Source organism: Emydura macquarii, unplaced genomic scaffold (genome assembly GCF_026122565.2).
Source record: "Emydura macquarii macquarii isolate MOO-44397 ecotype Brisbane River unplaced genomic scaffold, CSIRO-AGI_Emac_v2 contig_3692, whole genome shotgun sequence".
Lineage (NCBI taxonomy): Eukaryota > Metazoa > Chordata > Testudines > Chelidae > Emydura > Emydura macquarii.
This window is the reverse complement of record NW_027133829.1, coordinates 4,009,215-4,031,678: the sequence shown is the minus strand read 5'-3', so window position 1 is coordinate 4,031,678 and position 22,464 is coordinate 4,009,215.

Sequence of the window (22,464 nt, the reverse complement as noted above, 5' to 3'; positions counted from 1 at the left end):
TCCTAAGAAAAGAAGCCAGAGAAAGTCCACACAGTCTACACTAAATAATCTATTCTCTGTCTCTCAATACTTGATATCTTTCCAGCCAGGGAACATGTGTGTCCTCTCCTTACTACAGTTTGTTTTGATCGCGTTACTTGTTAAATATATAATTGACTACTTATGTGAGCTGGTCAAAAATTTTCCATCAAAGTGCTCTTTTGACAGAAAACGGGCTTGTGTGAAAAAACCCTGAATTCTTAAAAAAATATTGTTTGAGTTTTTGACCGTGAAAAAATGAAAAATTTCTGTTGATATAAACCAAAACATTTGTTTTGTGAATTTTTTTTAAAAAAAATCATTTAAACAGAAAAAATATTGTTGTGGAATTATTTTTCATGTGCAAATAAGAAATAATTTCTCACGCAGCTGTGCTATTTATCTTGATTTGTGCAAGTACTTCAGATAATTCTTACCTACTTCACAGAGTAGTACTGCATATTTGTTAATTAACATCTGTAAAGGATTCTGAAGATTAAAAAATATGTGAGTGTAGCCAATCTGCTTTTCTTAAAATGTTGTTTAGTCTTAAGAGAAGAAGACTGAGGAGCAGATCTGATAACCGTCTTCAAAACATGTCAAGAGCAATTATAAATAGGTCAGGGATCAATTGTTCTCCCAGTCCGCTAAAGACGGACAAGAAGTAAGGGTCTAACTCTGCAGCAAGGAAGATTTAGGTTAGATATTAGAAACAGCTTTCTAAGTATAAGAGTGGTTAAACTCTGGAATAAGCTTCCAAGGAAGACAGTGGAATCTCCATCACTGGCAGTTTTTAAGAACAGGTTAGACAAACACCTGTCAGAGATGGCTAGGAAGGGCCGGACCTAGGCCAAATGGCACCCAGATCAAGGAGTGCCTTTGGCGCCCCCTGCCATTTGTTAAACTTCTGAATACCTTCTTTTTTATTGCAGTTGTAGCCCATCTCATGACTTTGATGCACGATTTGCATGCATGATTTATCCATGTCATATAAGACGATAAATTTGCACTCTAGAATCTGTAACCTGTATTTATTCGTGCCATATATAAGCAAATAAAAAAATGGTTTCCTCTAAGTTTATAGAAACCTTTACATTTTAGGAATAACTGAAATGTACTAACATTATGAAATTGAACTGTGCACCAGCACAGTAGTGTTACAATAGGTGACACAAGGTTCACAATATCACAGCTGGGCTCTTACTTCACTTCACTTCATTTCATTCTTACATCTCACTGACTGACTGGTGATGCCTTGCCCTTTATATACCCGCAGGGGCATGGTTAACCACATTCTAGGAGGTTAGTCAAAAATGAACCTACATATGAAATACTTGAAACATTTTACTTCAGACATTTTATTTTCCCTTTTGTCATTAACAACGAAAACAGCACCCAGTGCACCTTAAACCCAGCAGCCCAGGTGGTCGCCTGCCCCTAAATCTGGCCCTGGGTCTAGGTTTACTTGGTTCTGCCTCAGGGCAAGGGGTTGGACCTGATGACCTCTCCAGGTCTCTTCCAACCCTAAATTTTTATGATTCCATGATTATCATCACTGAAGATGTATATATTCAGGTTGAGTAACACCTTCAACCCAATTCCATCCAGTTTTAGGCATGGACATACTACAGGAATTCACCTATCTGGCCTCTGTGTCAGCTCTTTTCTGCTTTGGCCTACCTTCTTCTGATGAAGTCTATCTCTTTTCTACTCTTTCTTGGCCTGTGGAAACCAGAAAACGGAGAGGCAGCTTGTGTCATCATTCAAATATGGGAACGAATGTGGGAGGGAATTATGGGTAGAGGGAGTTAGATTTATAGATTCAGAGAGATGAAGGATAGACGGGACCATAAAATTTCATCCATTGAAGCATATCTTCCAGAAAGGAATAAAGAGCAAGACATGGAGATTCCACCATTTCCCTTGGTAGTTTGTTCCAATGATTTAAACACCCTCACTATAAAAATGTGTGCCTTATTTCTAATTTCTAATTTGCCTGCCTTCATCTTGAAGCCATTAGTTCTTATTGTGCTGTTCTCCACTAGATTAAAGAGCCCTTCTTACCCTATATTCTGTCCCTGTGAAGGTAATTATATACTGTAATCAAATCACTCAATGTAAGATATTTTTCTGCAACGCTCCAATTATATTTTGGCTTTTTTTTTCTGCACCCTCTCCAATTTTCAACATTCTTTTAAAAAGGTGGATACAAGAATTGTATGCATATCAGTCTGACCAATGACTTACACAGAGGTAAAATCACCTCACGGCTTCTACTCACTCTTCACTTGTGTATACATCCAAGGATCATTGTGCAGGTATGGCCTATATTCCTTGTATACATTCCTATATGTATAACTTTGGAGTTGGCTTGTCGGGTTCTGTAGCCATACCTCCTCAGTCTCTAAGGGAGGCCAACCCCCCTTGCTACATGGATGTACTAAAACACATTTTGTCTGAATGGGCCCATTGGTCCAGATTCTTCTGTCTAACTGCCGTCGACATTATTGCCTCATCATTATTTACCAATCTGCCAATCTTTGTGTCATTGGTAAATTTCATCAGCAAAGATTTTATATTTACCTCCACATCATTGATAAAAACGTTGAATGGCATGAGGCCAAAACTAGTTCCTGTAGAACCCCACTACAAACGCCTCCATTCATTGATGATTCCCCATGGACAACTGCTTTTTGAGATCTGTCAGTTAGCCAGTTCTTAATCCATTTAATGTGAGCTTTATTGACACTGCATCAAGCTACTTTTTAAAATCAAAATGTCATGTGATACTAAGCCAAATGCCTTACAAAAGTCGCTTACATCTACATAGGTAGCTTTAAAAACCAAACTTGTCATCGCCTCAAAGAACTAAATCAGGTTAGCATGACAAGACTTATTTTCCATAAATCTATGTTGACTGGCTCTACCAAAACTTACCTCAGTGCCCCCAAATGTCAAATGGATTTTAAGATGCCAACTAATTTTAAATGACTCACAACAGAAAATCCCTCTTCAAACAGAGGAGCAAAGTGTCATTATTCTGTATTATGAGAAATTTAAGCCACTTCCAGCCTAGTAACATTTTGTTGTTAGGCATCTAAGATCAATTGCTGATTAGGGTCTCAGGAGTATTTCCACTGACTTCAATGAATTTTGGAGCAGGCATTTTATGCATTGTTGAAAGAGATGGAAAATTGACTGTAGCTTATTATTCTTAGTAGAAGTTGCAAGCTGGCTGCTTTTCTTTTTTAGAGGCAACATGTAATCCGCTTTCTTTACCTCAGAGATTGAGGAATAACCTGCTTCATATTTACATTGAAACATACTGTTGGGGAATAAGGCACTCTGCCTTGATATCAACCTGTAAAATATGCTGTATTGACAGAGAGAGAGAGAGAGAGAGAAAGGAGCAGAAAGTAAATCACTGCTTGAGAACAGACCAGTACATCAGACACACAAAGAGTGTATGAAACAATAGTATATGGGTAGGGCCTGATTCTGATTATTCCTATAACACTACTTTGGGTGCATGGGAGCAAGAACCAATGGAGCACTGGATTTTAAGTCTGAATTTTTCTTGCATGAGTTCAGAACCAATTTACTGTGAATGCTATTGTGTGAGAAGGAAAAATATTTTTCCTCATAAAATGTCCTTGTCTGCTAGCACACACTGTCCCTTTCCATATGTTGTGTCATAAACTGGAGACCCTTTGCTCAAAAAACCCGTTAGCACTCATAAATCAGATCCTTGTTCACAGCTGATTTTCATGGGCACTTGAAAATCAAGTTATTCTCCAAGCCCCTCAGTTAAATGACAACTGTCTAAATTCTTATTGCCCATTTTTGGCATTTCATGTATGGATCTCAAGATTAATGTGTTACCTGAAATTAAAAAAGCAAGGAGTAAATTTAGTTTCTTCTAAGGGGAAGCATGGGTCTTTGAGAAGGTAACTACTCTAACAGTGCTTTTTGTATTACTCTTGGTTTTTCGTATTTGGAAAACAAAAATGTCTAACATTATGTATTTATCTATATGATTAGAAGACAACCCAGCTGAAGGACTGTTGAACTGATGCCACATAGATTACAAGTGTAGTATTTGAAAACTTAGGTCTTAACATCTTAGAAGTTGTAGAATACCTGAGTTAATTGTCCTAATTAAAGTGTTTTTAGGAGGGATTTTGCTATTAATACTTTAAGTGGCATCTTTATAGCAATTGATTAGAAAGCACAGAGATTTTGGAATTGGATGCATTCTTTCATTTTTAGGTCACTGATGTCAATCTATGTAGGTTCTGATGACAGGGTATTTCCCACTCAAACTCATTTTGCCTAAAAGAACCAGGAGTTTTTAACTTTCCGGGCATGTTACAAGGCCCATGCTTTCTCTTTAGTTATGACAGGAGAGATTTAACATGGTTGATTGTGGGATCTTCTTATTCATGGTAGATTTTTAGGCTGGGGTTTTCAAAGAGTCCTAAGGGAATTAGATGCCAACTCCCATTGAAATTCACATGCATAAGAATAAATTAGAAACCACATTTTTAATTTGTCATTCTCGCCAGATGTGCCTTCTCACTCATCCAGTCAGGGAAAAAGGCTGCACAACTTAACTAACCAATTACAACTAAATAACATAGTTTAAAATATTTGTGATCAATCTATAGCATAATAAATCAAAAGGATTTTTCAATGCATTCTGATAATGAATACATTTCAGAAAATTGCTGTGTGCTCATAGATATTTCAGGTGTGTTAAAAGAAGATACATTTGCAAAACAAATGAGGAATTTCAAATGATTCCCTTGATAAAGTCAAAATGCTTCTTAACTTTGACCCATTAAAGGGCATTGCTTGTATAATGAATAAATACATTAAGGAAAATTCTTATTCTAATAAACATGAAACTGAAATTCCAGCTCATTGGTGTGAAGCTCTGTAGGCATGTTGGTTTTTTTCACTTTTCTTTTGTATCACATTCCTTGGGTTTCACATTGAATTTTTATTTTTGAACAAATCTGAAAATTCAAAAAGAAATCTTAGATAAAACTCATTGAATTTCTTTAAGTTCTGAGTCAAAATAAAACTGCTGAATTTTGCATGGTCATCATAGAAAAGCATAAATCACTCCAGGTGCACTGAAAAAGTTTTGATTCCTTTTTGCAGCAAAAAAGGCTCCAGTTAGGGGTTATAATGAAACTCAATTCAGGTGAGTTTCATCTGATATTGAAGTGTGGCTATGAATGAACCTCACCAAAAAAAAAAAAAAAAAAAAAAAAAGGGAAGAAAGAAAGAAAGGTGCAATGGGAGTATGTACAATAGTCTATTTGAATAGAAATCCTCTAGCAAATGCATGAGACATGATTTGTCAGAAGAAATATAATTTCATTTCATAATAATTCCAGATAGAAAAGGACTTTTACAGTCTTAGTGTAATGACATTGACTTGGAATCAGAGGAAGAAAGCCACTTGATGTAAATTACAGTGTTCCAGCTGAATGTATTGATCTTTGTTGGAGAATCTTGCCTCTTTGATCTCCTTAACTATAAAATTATGATGATTTAAATGAGTACATTCTCAGATGGGAGGGAAGATACCATACTGACGGAAACAATATAAATAATATATAGTCAGACAGGACACATAAAAGATACATTTTTCTCTCTTTCTCTATCTGAGAAGCACAATATATGTATGGAGTGTCTGAATGAAAGCAATTTTAGAAAAATTCTAAGCACCAAAGCAATAAATAAAATGGTGGGAAACGCCCCAAAATGGCATGGTAAGCACAAGAATATTTATTGATAACCTGGAGAAGATAAGATAGATAGTACAGATTTGCTTTTAATGGATGGAAAATAGCACATGGATGAAAGAAGAATACAGTTAAGTAAGTAAGTAAATCCATTTATTCATGTCTGAATATCAGGGATATCATAGCAGAATTTACAGAAGTCTTCATGATCTCTCACTAACTTCCAGCACTCAGCAGCTGACCTTCCAGTGATCTGCCGCACAACATCCATCTATCTTCCAAACGGAGTAGCGGGGGCAAAAAAACTTAGCTGGTCTCAAGACTGAGCTTAATAAGTTTATGGAGGATGGCATAATGAGATTGCCTACAACAGCATATAGCTGATTTGCGACTGATAATAGCAAATATCTTCAACAATCAGTGATGGAACACTAGTTGGTGAGGACTCTGAGTTACTACAGAGAATTCTTTCCCATGTGTCTGGCTGGTGGATCTTGCCCACATGCTCAGGGTCTAACTGATCACCATATATGAGGTCAGGAAGGAATTTTCTCCCAGGTCAAATTGGCAGAGATACTGGGGATTTTTAACCTTCCTTTGCAGCATGAGGCGTGGGTCACTTGTGGGTTTAAACTCGTGTAAATGGTAGATTCTATGTAACTTGAAGTCTTTAAACCATGATTTGAGGCCTTCATTAACTCAGCCAGCGGTTATGGGTCTATTACAGGAGTGGGTGGGTGAGGTTCTGTGGCCTGCAATGTGCAAAAGGTCAGACTAGATGATCGTGATGGTTCCTTATGACCTTAAAGTCTATGAATCGATCTCCTCACTGGTCATTCCCCTACTACAATGATCCTCCACCTTCCTTTGTTCTTTCCATAATAACTATCTCAAGGGTATTTCCAACTCTGTGCCTAATGTTACGAAAGTACATAAGTTTGCATCTGTAAATTTCCAACTTCAGGATCTGCTCCTTTCCAATAATATTTCCAACTAGGAATTCATCTTTTATTCCATCCAGGAATACACAAGAATCTTCACTAGCACCATATTTCAAAAGCTTCAATTTACTTCTTGCCAGCATTAACTTCCCATGATTCACATTCATAAATGTCTATGTTCCTTCCACCAGTGACATCATTGTACATTTTGAGATGTCACTGTTTTCCCACATATTCTTAGGGTAGGCCAGAGCTGAGCAAGCAATTGCTAGTCTTCTGATTTATTTGGAACAGTCTCCTTGGATGGATATATATGATCCTAGATAATATAGTTACACGCTTTATAAAGCCTAAATATTGTGCCCATTCTGAATGAATTATTTCGGATGTTCTTCTCACTCGGATACAGATTTTAGAGAGAATATGAAGATCTCATAAACATCAACATAGATGTTTTAAAACTTCTAACCATTTATTTATCTTGGAATTTATTTTAAAATGATTTTTCCTCAAATTTCTTGCATTTCCTAATTATCTGCAGCTGTCTGCTATTGCTAAATTTCATGCTGCCTCATGGACGTATCATTTTAAAGGCCTGGCTTGACAAAGCCCTGGCTGGGATGATTAAGTTGAGGTTGGTCCTGCTTTGAGCAGGAGATTGGACTAGCTGACCTCCTGAGGTCCCTTCCAACCCTAATCTTCTATGATTCTATGATTTTTTTTTTTTGTCACTGTGGTTGTCTTTAAAAGGAACTTTATCTAAACTTTGTTTATATTCCCCTCCAGTCATTAAATTTATCTATTGCCACAATTTGTGGATTATTAAAAGTATTCATTCCCAGAATTATGTTATTCTATTTCCCCCCTCATTCCGGAATTCACTGACTCCAGGCAAAACCAGACTATATGTATCAAATTACCACTGGTCAGTTCTGGCAACCGCCCTTTTCCTGTATTTCAGCTTTTAAAAACAACAGTACAGAGTCAGACAGAAAACTCCTGGTTGGTTGAGGTGATCAAATTCAAGCCTGGTTTCCTAAAGCCTTTTCTGGCTTTTTATTTAATGGTGATAGGAATAATAAAAACCTCTGGAAATAACCAGCTTATCGTTACAGTAAATTCAATATAACTATTGAATTCAATATAACTATTAACAATGTAACTATATATAGTTACAAGTACAGAATTCGCAGCATTTCAATTTGAGAACTATGGTTCAAGCCCAGGACTCAATGAATAAAATCTTGACCATCTATGGGAATTTTGCCATCGACTTCAATGGGGCTAAGGTTTCACTCAGTGTTTTTATGAAGGTCTGAACTTGGAATGAGTCATCCTCTGATTCAAATGGAGGTCACAGTGCCTGATTGAAGTCTAAACTTACAAAGCCCAGTTAAAAGCAAAATGCCTGCAATGCGATGGAGCTCTTCCTTTTGCAGAGCCCAAGGCAACTACATTGATTCAGTGGGTTAGGAATGTCTAGCCAATCAAATAATCTGATTGGAAGAAAAGCCATGTAACAAACTTCAGGGGATATTGTGGGGTCCTTTGCCCATAAAAATGCTGCATTGCTCATATTTTGTATTTTTCCATTCACTAATTGTCCCATTTTATCTGTCGTTTTCAGACGCCAGGCAAATCTGCTGCCCTCCAGAAAACAAATCCCAGATTTCTGACGTATGATTTGGAAAGACATTTGACATGTATTTCTCTTTTCCAATCCCAAGTGAAAATACAGTTTTTCTATTCTTGGCACAGGGTTTCCCCCTCTGACTGTAAGAGCAAAATTGTAAATACAAGCTTATTATTTAGGAGCAGCTAACGCGCTCTTGTTTCAATACATTAGCACACTCAAGCACAAGAGAGCAAAAGTCAATTGTTTTGAGCTCAACAGCATCTCAGCATCTCTCACTTTTTCTCTCTTCAGTAATGTAAAGTGCAATTAAACATATTACTTATGTTATTCTAAAGTGGACGTGCTTCTGTTACCTAAATATGATCCTGACTCCTACTGAAGTCAATGGATATTTTACCTTTAATTTCAGTGGGAGCTGGCTAGAGCCCTAATTTAGCACAGCAGAAATAAGCCACCTGACCATTATCTAATCACCATCCAATTCCTTTTTTTCTATTGAAATAAGCAAACAACATTGCTGAAATGGAACCTGATGATATTAATATTTAACTAGATTCTCAGGGGGTGTAAATTTTTCAGGTAGTGACTTCTGTAGTAAGCATAGGACCTGTCATAAGGCCTGTAAAACAGGTTAAGGCCTACGTGGAAAAAGCCAAGTGAACAGGAGTATAAGTGGAAAAAAAAACAAGCTAGCTGAAATTGGCACAGGAAAGTGCTGATACTGCAAGTATATAGATTGCCAAAATATTACTAAAATGCAAATTATGTAGCAGGTACAGGAGGCACCGAGATATCAAAGAGAACTAACTCCCTAAAATGACACTTCGATGAATAGAAATGACTAAAAGGTGATAAATGGAGTTGTTTTGCCCAAATCAGCCAATTAACGGAAAAAGGTGGTATTAGACTATGTCAAGAGGGTGGCAACTACCTACATCAAAGGGGGCAGAAAGAAATTGTAGGTAACAATATATAAAAGAGGGCGTCAGAGGGAACAAAGCTGTCCGGTCTAGGGGATAACGGAAAGTCCCGCCGTTGGGCCGTGGTCATTGTAATGCCACCTATACGAAACTGACCCAGAGATACTCTGTAGGTCACTTCTTATTGTGCCGCACACAATAAATCTGGCCTGGGTGCCTTCGTTGCTCAGCTAATCCATGGTCGTGTCGATTTATTCGATCGTGAGAGCCATCTCGGTTTCCTGGCCAGAGCTGGGACAGCATCTACACAGGGACACACACACACAGCCTATACTGATAAACATCGGTGGCCAACACACCGTACCACAACTTCAATGTATGTACATTGAATTAGCACGAACTGATAATCTGGCATGTCAATAGCAGTCTTCAGAAACATAATATTTAGTGCATTTTGTGCCGGATCTTTCCAATGATGAGAACGGGTGAATTAATCTCACTAGAGTTTAAATGAGAAGAGACCCAAACTTCCACCCAAAAATCAAATTGGATTTGAGATTCCAAAAAGTTTGGTTTAACTTTTTTTTAAATGTCTGTGCAGCTCTGCAGCTGGCATGAGCCAGAACCATAAGCAGAAAGTAGCTTGAAATACAGGAAACCTGTTGCTTTAGCTATTGTAATGTCCTCTTTAGCTTTCCTACATCTCACCTTTCTCTCCTCCAGATGGCCTAAAATACCACTTCTGAACCCACTCATCTCCCTCTCCCAAGGCTCCACCCCGGGAACTGCCCCCTCAACTCCTTCCTTGGTTTTGTGTCTTTTGTAGGCTCAAATTCAAGTTCTGAGACTCCTCTACAAGCTACTGCTAAAATTCCACTCCTTTCTAAATCTCTGCTCTCATTGGATCTCACCCAGTTCCCATTAGTTTTAGCGGCCAGTAAGCCCATTAAGGGGCCAGTAAGGCCCATTCATCCTCTTTCTTGCTATGTTCCTTCCAGTCCTTTTCCCTAACTGGTCCCCTTGGCTCATACAGTTATATTAAATTCTCTTTGTTTTATTGTTACCTCATTCCCCTGTCACTCACTCACATAGCGGTTTTGTCTATTTCATCCACTTGCCCTGTCCTAGCTGACATCTAGACTGTAAGGTCTCTGGGGCAGGGACTGCTTTCTTCATTACTTTAACAGAGTATATCACAATGTGGCTTTGAGTGGGGTTTGATGCATTACTGTAACAAATAATAATAATAGAAATAACTGACTTCATACCACTTTTCATGCTGAAAGAAACTTCCCTGTATGAGGGTCAAACAACTGTCCTTGCCCTCCTTCACTTCCCTCTTTAAACCTATTTCTTTTATGTATCCTTCCTACTCTGCTGTTCATACCAGTGTTTTCCCTTTCCTCTCATTTTATATTGTCTCCTGTATCATATTAGTCTGTCTGTCTGAAATAGGCCATTGACCCTAATCTGAGCTGCATCCCTCAGGAGATTCAGGTCAAGAGGTGTAGCCGGGGGTATATTGAGGGTGGGCAGGCGAAGACGGGAACAAAAAGACTGGGGGTGGTGGGGGGAAAGTATTTGCATATGTTATTTTTGCTGGCATAATTGATACATATTTCATGCATTTTATCTTGCAAAAATACTATGAAAAAAACACATGAATTGGAGAGGTTTTCCACCAAGCTTTAACTTAGGAACATAAGAATGGCCATACTGGGTCAGACCCTAGTTGCATCCCTGACCTTCTTGGCTAATAGCCATTGATGGACCTATCCTCCACGAATGTTTCTAATTCTTGTTTAGAACCCAGTTATACTTTTGACCTTCACAACATCCCATGGCAAAGAGTTCCACAAGTTGACTGTGCATTGTGTAAAGAAGTACTTCCTTTTGTTTGTCTTAAACATGCAGTCTATTGATTTCATTGGCTGAACTCTAGTTCTTGTATTATATGAAGGGGTAAATAAAACGTCCTTATTCACTTTCCCTATACCATTCAAGAAAAATGGTGTGAAGTCAGTTATTCCTGTCATGATTGTATAGACCTTTATGACATCCCACCTTAGCCATCTTTTTTTCTAAGATGAACAGTACCAGTATTTTAAATCTTTCTTCAGAGGGAATCTGTCTCATATCCCTAATCATTCTTTTTTGCCCTTCTCTGTACTTTTTCAATTCTAATATATCTTCTTTTGAGATGGGGCAACCAGAATATGACACAGTATTCAGAGTGTGGGCGTACCATGGATTTATATAGTGACATTATGATATTTCTGATTTATTATCTATTCCTTTCCTAATATTTCCTAACATTATTAGCTTTTTTTGACTGCCACTGCACATTGAGGAATGTTTTCAGAGAATAATCCACGTTGATTCCAAGATCCCTTTCTTGAGTGGTAATCGCTAATCTAGACATCATCATTCTATATGTACAGTTGGGATTTTTTTTCCAATATGCATTACTTTGTACTTATTAACATTGAATTTCATCTGCCATTTTATCACCCAGTTAATCAGTTTTGTGATATTCCTTTGTAACTCTTTGCAGTCAGCTTTGGACTTAACTATCTTAAGTAATTTTGTATCATCTGCAAATTTGGCCATTTCACAGTTCACCCCTTTATTCAGATCATTTGTGAGTATGTTGAACAGCACAGGTCACAGTATAGATCCCTAGGGGATTCTGCTATTTACCTCTCTCCATTCTGAAAACTGACCATTTAGTCTTATACTTTGTTTCCTATCTTTTAACCAGTTGCTGGTCCATGAGAGGACCTTCCCTCTTATTCCATGACTGCTTAGTTTGCTTAAGAGCCTTTGATGAGGGACCTTGTCAAAGGCTTTCTGAAAGTCCAAGTACACTATATCCACTGTATCACTCTTGTCCACATGCTCATTGACTCCCTCAGAGAATTCTAATAGATAGGTGAGGCATGATTTTCCTTTATAAATGCTCTTCCCCAACATATTATGTTTATCTGTGCATCTGATAATTCTGTTCTTTACTATAGTTTCAACCAATTTGTCTGGTACAGATGTTAGGCTTACTGGCCTGTAACTGCCAGGATTGCCTCTGGAGCCTTTTTTGAAAATAGGTGTTACATTAGCTACCCTCCAGTCATTGGAGCAGAGACTGATTTAAGCGATAGGTTACATACCACAGTTAGTAATGCTGCAATTTCATATCTGAGTGCCTTCAGAACTCTTGGGTGGATACCATCTGGCCCTGATGACTTATTACTGTTTAATTTACCAATTTGTTCCAAAACCTCTTCTACTGACACCTCAGTCTAGGATAGTTCCTCAGATTTATCACCTAAAAAGAATGGCTTGATTGTGGGGATCTCCCCCATATCTTCTTCAGTGACAACCAATACAAAGAATGCATTTAGGTGCTCCACAACGGCTTTGTCTTCCTTGCAAGCTTCTTTAGCACCTCGCTTGTCCAGTGGCCCCACTGACCGTTTGGCAGGCTTCTTGTTTCTGATGTACTTCATTTTTTATTTATTTTATTTATTTTTGCATTTTTACAATTCATAGTGAACTTTGAGCAAAGTAAACAGTGTTGGCCCACTTCTACCCCATGTCACACCTGTGCAAACCTCACTGAAGTTAATAGAGTTGCTCTTGTGACAACTGCTTCACGGTGATTTGCCTGCAGGGACTGAACCCAGAATCTAGATGAGGAGCCTTTATAGCCATATATAAAAGACCAGCTCCATTAACTCAGAGGCAGTAGCAGATTCTTCTTTCCATCGGCCAGCCACTGGACAGGAACAAAGACACACTTAGCCAGTATGTTACACTTAGATGTAACCGAGGGTAGAATCTGGCCCCATCTTGTTTACTTCAGCCAAGTTTATCCTAATATTTCACAGCACATCTTTCTTTGTACACCCTGCTGTTGTCAATAGGATCAGCGACTCTTATTAACAAATGGTATTTGATGTGGCACCTGTTGTTCTTGGAAATGAATACATACAACAGAGTCTAAAGCTCACACAAGCCACTGTGGTGTACATTTCTTTTTAAAGAATGTTTTTCATTTCAGGGACCATGGGTTCCCATGGGAAGGGTGCTTTATCAGCTGAATATTAAACTGGGTACATAAAACCTGAGTAATACGGTAAACATCTAAGCTGCTGTAACCTCTGCTGTAACAAGCACATTGTTATTGAGCAATGTGTTCTTTATTGCCTTCAGATCATGTTATCAATGAAAATTCTCACCCTTATTAGCAGTCTTATTAGCACAAATGAGTGGGTCAAAAGCTTTTGAATTTTCAAATGTGGCTGGCAAATTCTCAAACATTTGTTTTTTAAAACAGTTTATAGAATAGTTGGAATTTTTCAAAAAAATGCAACGATATTGATGAAAAATGTCCATGAAATTTTCAGTGAAAAATTTTCATGCTTTTTTGGGACCAATTATAGATGCTACAAACTTCCTACAATGGTGGGTCCTCCTAATCAGGGTGGAAGCACACTAGAGATCAGTGAGGTGGGAAAAAGCTTGCCCTGCCTCTGTCCTACGATGCACTTCTTGTGTGCATAAAGTGCTCTGGACCTAACCCAAAGCCCACTGAAGTAAGCAGGACTTCAGTAGGCTATAGATTAGAGCCCCGCTCCTCCAAGGGGCTGACAACCTCCTGTGAGTGCTGTGAGGCTAACAGGAACGGAGGGTACTTGGCACCTCCTGTGGGGTGCTCAGTTCCTTACTGGATTGGGTCCTTTGCTCTGCATACCTGCCACTCTCATACCTTTCAACAATACAACAATTCATGTTAAACTACCCATTTTAATAATGGATAAGGAGTTAACAGCACTCTTTTTTTGCTGATTCAGCCTCATGTACCTGCTACACAATTGCTCGAGCACATAACGGTGGGAGGGTTGCTTAGTATCAAGCCAAAAAAGGAGCAATTTAATGGGAGCCAGATATTCCTCTGCAGTAGTGGAGAGCACTGAATCCTCAAATCAATCGATCACTTTTTATGAACTGGCCTAGGAGTCCATAGCTGCTATTTAATAACAATTCTTCTGCCTTGGCAGAGATTTGAAAAGCAAACCTGGCCCCAAAAGCTCTTGTGGGAGGCATTGAAATCCTCTGTGTGCTGTACAGTAATCGAACCAAGCCGTAGTGTTAATACAACATTGTAATAAGCTTAATGACTTTGCCTTGCACATCTCTATAATGACTAATGAAACATTATTAATATAAGGCAAATATAGCACTCTTGTTCTGCCTAGCCCAGGACCTGCACGGCATTAGAATGTGCCGTATGAATTATTCAAAGCAGCTTTTATTTTTTTTTTTTTTAGAGAATGTCAGTCCCCCTCCTCCCCCCCCCTTCTCCGACACACAGTAAAGCTCCATTTTGTTGTTGTTGTTTGCCTTAACATTCTTTCCCTGCGGAAGTTAACATTATGGGGAGGGAAAAGACATTTCTATTGTGTTAGAATGGACCAGGCGACCAGGATAAACAAGAAGAGATTAAACACGAATGCAGCAGCATTGTAGGAGAGGAGGAGAAGCAGAGCAGTGCTGTCTCAATTCTGCTCCCCAGCATCATCTGAGATGTAATTATCTCCCACTCCATGCTCCTTATATTCCTGTCTTAGTGAAGGATCCACAAAGGGTGATGCTCTCCCTCATCTCCATCCTCCCCATAGATCCTTCCCCCTCACAACCTCCAAGTGAGCCTAATTAGTCTTTCTACTGCATCCTAGGCCACTGTAAAGTACCATGTGAGCTGATGCATTCCCCCAGTACTCCCTACCTCCATCGCCACCAGATGCATTCACGTCTTAAGCGTTAAATTATTACCTGGCTATGGTAGGTATGCCACCAAAGTGGGAGCTCCCAGAAGGATTGTGCCTTGTTGCTTCAACATGCCTCCTTGTACCCACAGTGTCTCCTGGAGGGCGGGGCTGAATGGTCACTATGAAACTCATGGGGAAAGTGCTTAGGCTCCATGGAAAGCCAGTACTAATAGCTGGAGTGGAGGAAGACGTGGCCATGGCCCTGCAAATATCCCATCCCACTCTGGCTATTTTTGGAGGTCCAGGGCTGCCAGTCACTCTAGACTAGCACACTTCATGGTCTCCTTGAGAGCAAACACTGCTTTTGTGCCTGGCCCCTTTGCAGAAGGAGGGGAAGACTCTTGTGCACTAATGCACTAATCAGTTCTCCTCTTCTTGCCCCCGACCATTCGGTCAATGTCTTTGAGTACACAGGTTAAAATTCTGGCTACATTGAAGTCAATGGGCAAATGTCCATTGACTTCAATAGGGTCAGGATTTCACTTAATTTGTTGCCTGCCGTAAGGGAGGATGGCTGCCTCTGCAGTCATGGGTTTTTTTCTTTATTCTAGCTTTCCACTTGCTCACACTTCGTTTTCAAGATTTGTTTTTATTTTTGCCCTGGTCTCGCCACGTTGTTCATTCCAGCATGGGAAAATACAGCTGCTGACTACTCCACAACATCTACCAGGTGTTTGTCCATCTATCCCTGTCTCCTGCACTAGTCCCCCAGAGATGATTAACCATGAGTGATTTAGGGTCACAACCGCACAATATTCTGCAATATTTACACTTCCAAATGTGGCGCCACCGCTGCCAATACTATATGACTTTCCTCATCCCACTTCCTCCAAGGTAAAGATGTGTTTCATGATAACCTGAGGTAAGGGTTCTTCTGATCCCCGGTGAGGGTAAATGGAGCTTAAGGAGCTGAATAGTCACATTTTGAAGATCTGCATCATCTGCTTTCAAGGGTGACTCATTTTGGCCTCCCAAAGGGGTGGAGCTTAGTTTGTGGGGAGAACATGGACAAGTACCACAACTTTTTTTTACTTCCCAATTTGACTCCTATACTTGACCCTAAATTTCTGGACCCTCCCTCGCTGTGTTTGTCATTCTCATGCCATTACAACATTTCAGACCCGCTTTCCAAGTCAGTTATCTGGGTAGCCATTCCTCCCCCCTCCAGCTTGCTCCCCCCCCCCGGCTTGTGACCTTGACTCACACTTGTATAAACTTGCACTGGTCTACCTATTCTTCTGTCTATGCACTATGAGCCTTTCCCTGCCATTCTATGTGCCTGCCAGACCTTAATCTAGGTAGGATGGCTCCTCTCTGAATGTTTCACCTAGAGATCTTCCGTTCTTCTGCTGTTGCACGGGGTGGAAAATTGAGCTTCGGAGATCTATTTTCCATTTGCTCAGCATGGTGATGCTACAGTTCTCTACTTAGATGGCCTCACGCCGTAAGCCCCCTGTTTTGTCTTGCTTGTGTAACAGATTTATGGATACTTAGGACTTCATGACTGCCCATGTAACCCACTGGTCAGTATGTGTTATGTATCCCACTCTGTGCACAATCCATAGACCTACAGACCCTGTCTCTTCAGCTCAAGCTATGAAGACTCCTGCTTTTTTGCTTTAGAGGTCTCTGGTTTAGTCCCTGATGTGGGCCAATATGGCAGCCATCACACATGCATGTTACTCTCATCGGCCAGGATAAAGGGAACCCAGGACCAGAAAAATAGGGTTCTACTCCCTGAGCTGAAGGAGAATTGAATCTCCTTTATCTATAGAAGGATCAGGATTTCACTTGAGCAGAGAGGACATTCTCTGCAGAAGAAGGCAAAGCCACTACTTCAAGCTTCAGTGGAGATGCATCTGCTTACCCCAGCTGTGAATTTGCCCCACCATGATTTATGGTGGTGAGGGGGAGAACTTCCCTTTCTAACTGCCTATTCAATGGCTTCTCAGGCAGAGCATGCGTTTGGATCCCTCCCTCTGTTTTTTCTCTGGTTTGTATCAGTGTGATGACATACTACTGATCTTGAGCTGCAGCTTTGAGACCCTTTATGTGACTCTCCAACCTACAGGAATTTCAAAAATCAATCACTAAAGACACTCTCCTACCTGGAGAAGTGGGAACTAAAATGGAACTTGCTGCAGAAAGATCAACTTTCCCACAGGTAAGGCAAGAGCTCAGGATGAAGCTGGAGAAACTAGTTTCACTGTCTTCCAAGAGAGCAAATAGCAAATTTGCATGCTGTTTTCCCTCCTCTGCCAACCAGTTCTCTATTTGCTTACTGAGTGACTGTAAATATTTGATTTTTGCTAACAGAACCACAGCAGGTTGCTGATGAAAAATAGGTAATGTTGTTTTTGGAAGTTAGGATTGAATATCAGTTCCTTTTGCCAATGAAAATTAGCACAAAGCTCGGTAGGCTAAATAGTAGTTATCACAGTAATAAGCATAGCTATGCTGGGGGACTAGCTGATATTGATTTAGTAACCTGAGCACAAGCGACTGGCCTGAACTGATGCCGGATCCAAACTTCACTATGGATCAGATCCTGTTTGCATTTCACATTTCTCTCTACTGAACTCCTGGAGCTCAAGGAGGCCATAAGTGACAGAGATCCAGCATAGCTATTTCTACGCTACATTCCCTGCACTGTTGTAACGGAGCCTCTCAGAAAAGGGGTTGGCCTGGAGCACTGCTGCTTTCTGGTAGTCTCCAGCTGGTGTGATGGCCTTTGGGGCGTTAAAGAAGTTAGAATAGCCTCAAGGCTGCTCTGACCGTGTGCATCGTCACCATGCTGGCTCCTGGCCAGCTCCAAGGTCATTATCTGAAATAGTTTATGATAAAACAGGCTCAAATTCCTGTTATCCCATTCTATATCCCTCTCTTCCCCTTTCTGTCACGCGTCAGATCTGATTTTAAATTAAGACTTTAAACTCCCTGAGGCATGGACTGTCTCTTAACATATCTCTGCACAGCACTCAACACAGCTGGGTCCGATCTGGCTGAGGACTCTAGGTACAACCACAATACACACCATACTTATAATAATGGAAAGTTCTAGAAATGTTTCTCTCTCTCTTTTGTTGGAACCAAGGAGATTTGTAGCTGGCTTCACCCAGAGCAGAAAATTAAACCTACAGTGTCTAATGACGAGGGAGCTCACTTTCACGTCAGAAAGACTGAAAATCAGGGCTAAAGAGTGAAGAACCAGGTGTGTTAGCAGCAGTTTCTACTGTGCACTGATGACCCGAGTGATTTCCGTTGCAATCCCAAAAAGATGAGGATGTTTTCAGTGAGCTCCAGACTAGATGCTTTGACTGGGAAACTTGGACTAGGGAAAAATAATCTGCAATATCACTGAAAACAAAATGTGGTCACTACAATACTACCTATTATTCTATGCAGCATGAAAGTAGAGCCAGAGAACAGGGCATACAGTGCATTGTTGTCTACTCCAGGTGGTCCGGTTCCTCTCTTTGCTCTGATATTACCCATTCTTCCTGGGGAAAGCAGAATGAAAATGACATGTTTATTAGCACGCACACTCAGCTGCTTTGACTGATTGCTGCACTACAATGACACAGCTTTTTGCAATAGCTTTATTTTGATGAAGGCTGACGTTTTAATTGTCTTAGTTAATCATTTTTAAGAATTTGCACGTTGATGGACAATATAAGGTAACACATTAGCTATTACTGCACGTTTAATGAACAGTGTGTCCTGCTTGCACTATATTGATGCTAAGTTACATTGTTCCATAAAAAGAAGAAAAACTGGCTCATGATTGGCTGAAAACAGTCATATAATGAGTGTAAAAAACCCTTTGCCTTACAGGGTGAGTATGTAATTTTAGAAGGAAAAATCTATTACTCATTTAAAATTCATGGCCATAACAGACATTTTCTAAATCACTTGAATGAAGCCATGTAACATTTACATTGCCTTCACAGTTGTGCGTTGTGGTTAAGGCACTAGTTTGAGAATCAGAAGATGTAGGTTCAATTCCCAGGTCAGGTACAGACTTCTTGTGTAACTGTGGAAAAATCATTCAGGCCATAGAAGTTAATGGGAGTCTTTCCGTCAAATTCAGTGGTGTTTGGGATAGAACCTTAATTCTTCTTTGCTTCAGTTTCCCTCTAAAATGGGGCTAATCAAAACTTATGAAGGTAAATTAATAAATGCTGGTAAGGTGTTACTGAGATAGATGGAATATGAAGATTCATTTTTAGTCCTTCAGGATAAGAATTGAGTTTGGTTTTCATTAAAATGCTGCCTGCCAGGTGCAGTTTGTTATTGCCTATGTTACTGAGAAATGTCTATTGTAGAACTGAGAGGTACACTGAGACTTCAGAACTTGCTAGGCAGTACTTTTATAGCTTCTCTCATCCCATGACAGCAAAATGGTTTATGAGCACTGGTTATTTAAGCCTCAGAACACCTTACGTGAGGTGGCTAGCTATTGTTATACCTGTTGTTCACACTGAGAGATGGGAAGGTTAAATGACTTGCCCAGAGTTACACAGTAAGTCAGTAGCAAAGCCATGAATAAGTCCCAGATCTCTTGCATCCCAGTCCCCTACTCCTAACACTAGAGCACAGTCCATTAGCAGTTTCAGCTGTGCCCCTATGCTGCTGGACAACCCCTTACTAATGTGCCAGTGATAATTCTTTAAATGGTACTCAGTGATGATCCATGAAGAGCTGCAGGAATAAATAACTGGAGGAGGCTGGGATTTAATTTAGTTAATTTATTTGTGCAGCTGTTCATGTTCCAATTTGTATTAAGTACAGCCCTTCAGATAATCTGTCCTTAGATTAAACTGGGTAATAGAACAACACTGTGATCCATATGCAATAATTTGCAAAGAACAACTACTGTCATTTCCTGGGGGTTGTTATTCATTATGAACAGCCCAACCACTGTCTTGGGATTTTTGCTGACTTCTGTAAGCAATGCTGCAGGTGGTGTTAGTGCCAGGTCCTTAGCTAGAGTCAATGGTTGTACCCAATGGAGCTACGTCAGTTGACCCCAGGTGATGATCTAGCCCCCAGGGTTTAAAATAAATGATCCATTGGAACCAAATTTAAAATGTCCCATGTATGACAAGCAAGATGAATGGAGCCAAATACTATGAGGTGATATGCAGTATGTCAGTCTTTTCAGCTGCTCATCTTCTCATAGTCCTCCTGACCCCTTCTTCAGAGCAAGCTTAGTGGTGTTTGTTTCATTCCCTTTTACCAGCAGAGGAAGCTCTTTGACACATCCTTACCTCACAGGCGCTTTTTCCCTCTCAGTGCCTTGCACTGGTCTCTCAAGGGACCAAGAGGCAGGTTATCCCATGCTGGTGGAGGAAGAGGGTCTCTAGAAGATACAAGCACATGCTGAGTCCCCTTTATTGGGGCTTGGGAGAGAAGCAGCTAGGGCTTGGACAAGAAGATTCCAAAGAGCACATCAGTCTCCAAAGCACCTGTACAATCAAGGTGAAAGGCGTGACAGCTAACAATGGGTTTCCTGATCCACATAAAGGCCAGAAATGAGATTCTAGATGCATGGGCAGTCTGCTCGGGATTGGAGATGTGGGAGAGAGAACAACTGATATTCATAAGACATTTAGGGGGCCACTGACAGACTAGAAATGGGCCTGAACCAAATTCCTAGATCTGAACAAACTTTGGGGAGGTTTCGAATCTATCTGCACTTCTATCTGAACTTCACATGTTGCTCCTCTCTCTCTCATGCTTCAGAGCAAAATCACAAATGAAAACATCCCTTACATTTGAAGGCTTTGCAATCTGCATCTGAATTTCGAGGCATTATCCTTTCTTATCATTAGCATTTAGCTACCAGGCCGGTAGGGTGTGATAGATAGCTAGACAGATAGATATTCTAATTAGGATTCCCAAACACTAATATAATCTACATTTAATAAATAGATTTCTATGTAGCATCCCCAAAACCACTGTTATAGTTTGGATCCAAATACTAGCCTACATACCTATCAGCAATAAGTGAAATACATCACTTTTGTACAGAGTATTATAATAGATAGTAATTCAAGGATATGGATGTAGAAATTAGTTTATCCTGTTCAATAACGTTAAATATTTAGCAATGGTTTTGCAACATGCTTGTAGTTGATTAAAGTTTAATTATTCTGTACCCACTTATTAAGGCATAAATAGCAGTTAATTGGTAGTTAACTGTGCAAGGAACCTTATCCAGAAACTGTTGTTCAATTATATTTCTTCCTTTCTAGTGATGTATACTTAGGACTCAGCCCTGGGAGATTTTCAGTACTCTGGACCTGATCCAGCAAAGGACTTAAGTATATGCTTAATTTTGAGCCAGTGAGCAGTTCCACTAGACATTACTCACATAGTGAAAATTAAGCATCTGTTTAGGTTTTTGGCAGGATTGGGAGAAGAGAGCTAGCAGCTTGTAGGATCAAGCCCTTGTTTAGCAACAGTTATTTACATAACAGGAACACCAAAATCAGTGTAAAGTGTTACCAAACTTTAGCAGAGATCATTAGTTCCTTTAATAGGCTCAGTAATAACACTCATCTTGGGGGAAACCATTTGGCAGTAAAGAATATGTACTATGCAGTTCCACTTCAACTTATTATTTTTTATAGTTCTTATAAAATGCTATCATTAGTTTTTCATTTTTACAATTTGGATCTAGAGTGTATTTTGCTAGCCTGCACACACATGCAAATTGATGTGTTCCAGTGCATCACTAATACGACTACTAACTTCACGGCTATGAAACCTATTCCTGCTGACATTGTACTCAATGGCAAAACTCTCATTTGCATCAACAGGAGTAGGACTGGGGTCACGGTGATGCAGAAGACAGAGGCCAGGATTCCATAGACTTCCTTGCAATACAATAACTCATGTAAATACACTGACTTTTTTTTCCCCCTTTTTCTCAGTGTCTACAGGTCACAGATGGGATTTATTATTATCTTTGCTAATTCTGAAGCTTGGTTTCATGCCCTTAGGGAGCCTGCATTTCCTGGCATACACCAGTAAATATATACTTGATACAAATCAGTGGATGTCTTTAAAAACGACTCATTAAAATAAGATTTCATGTTTCAATGCAATTGTTTTTAAACATCCCTAGCTTTTGCCGACATTACTTTCCTTATATGCCTGCTTTGGAATGCCTAATGTTAGCAACCTGTTTAAAAGTATTTTGCACCAAGTATATTTTACTGCATAATAATTGAGTTTATTGGTTTAGCAATCAGCCTCTCTACCCCAGTAGCAAAGGTTATTACCCTTTCTCTTGGATGTGAAAAATGTTCTTATTATGCTTATTTTTCCCTTCATCTAAATAAACAAGAGTTCCTATAG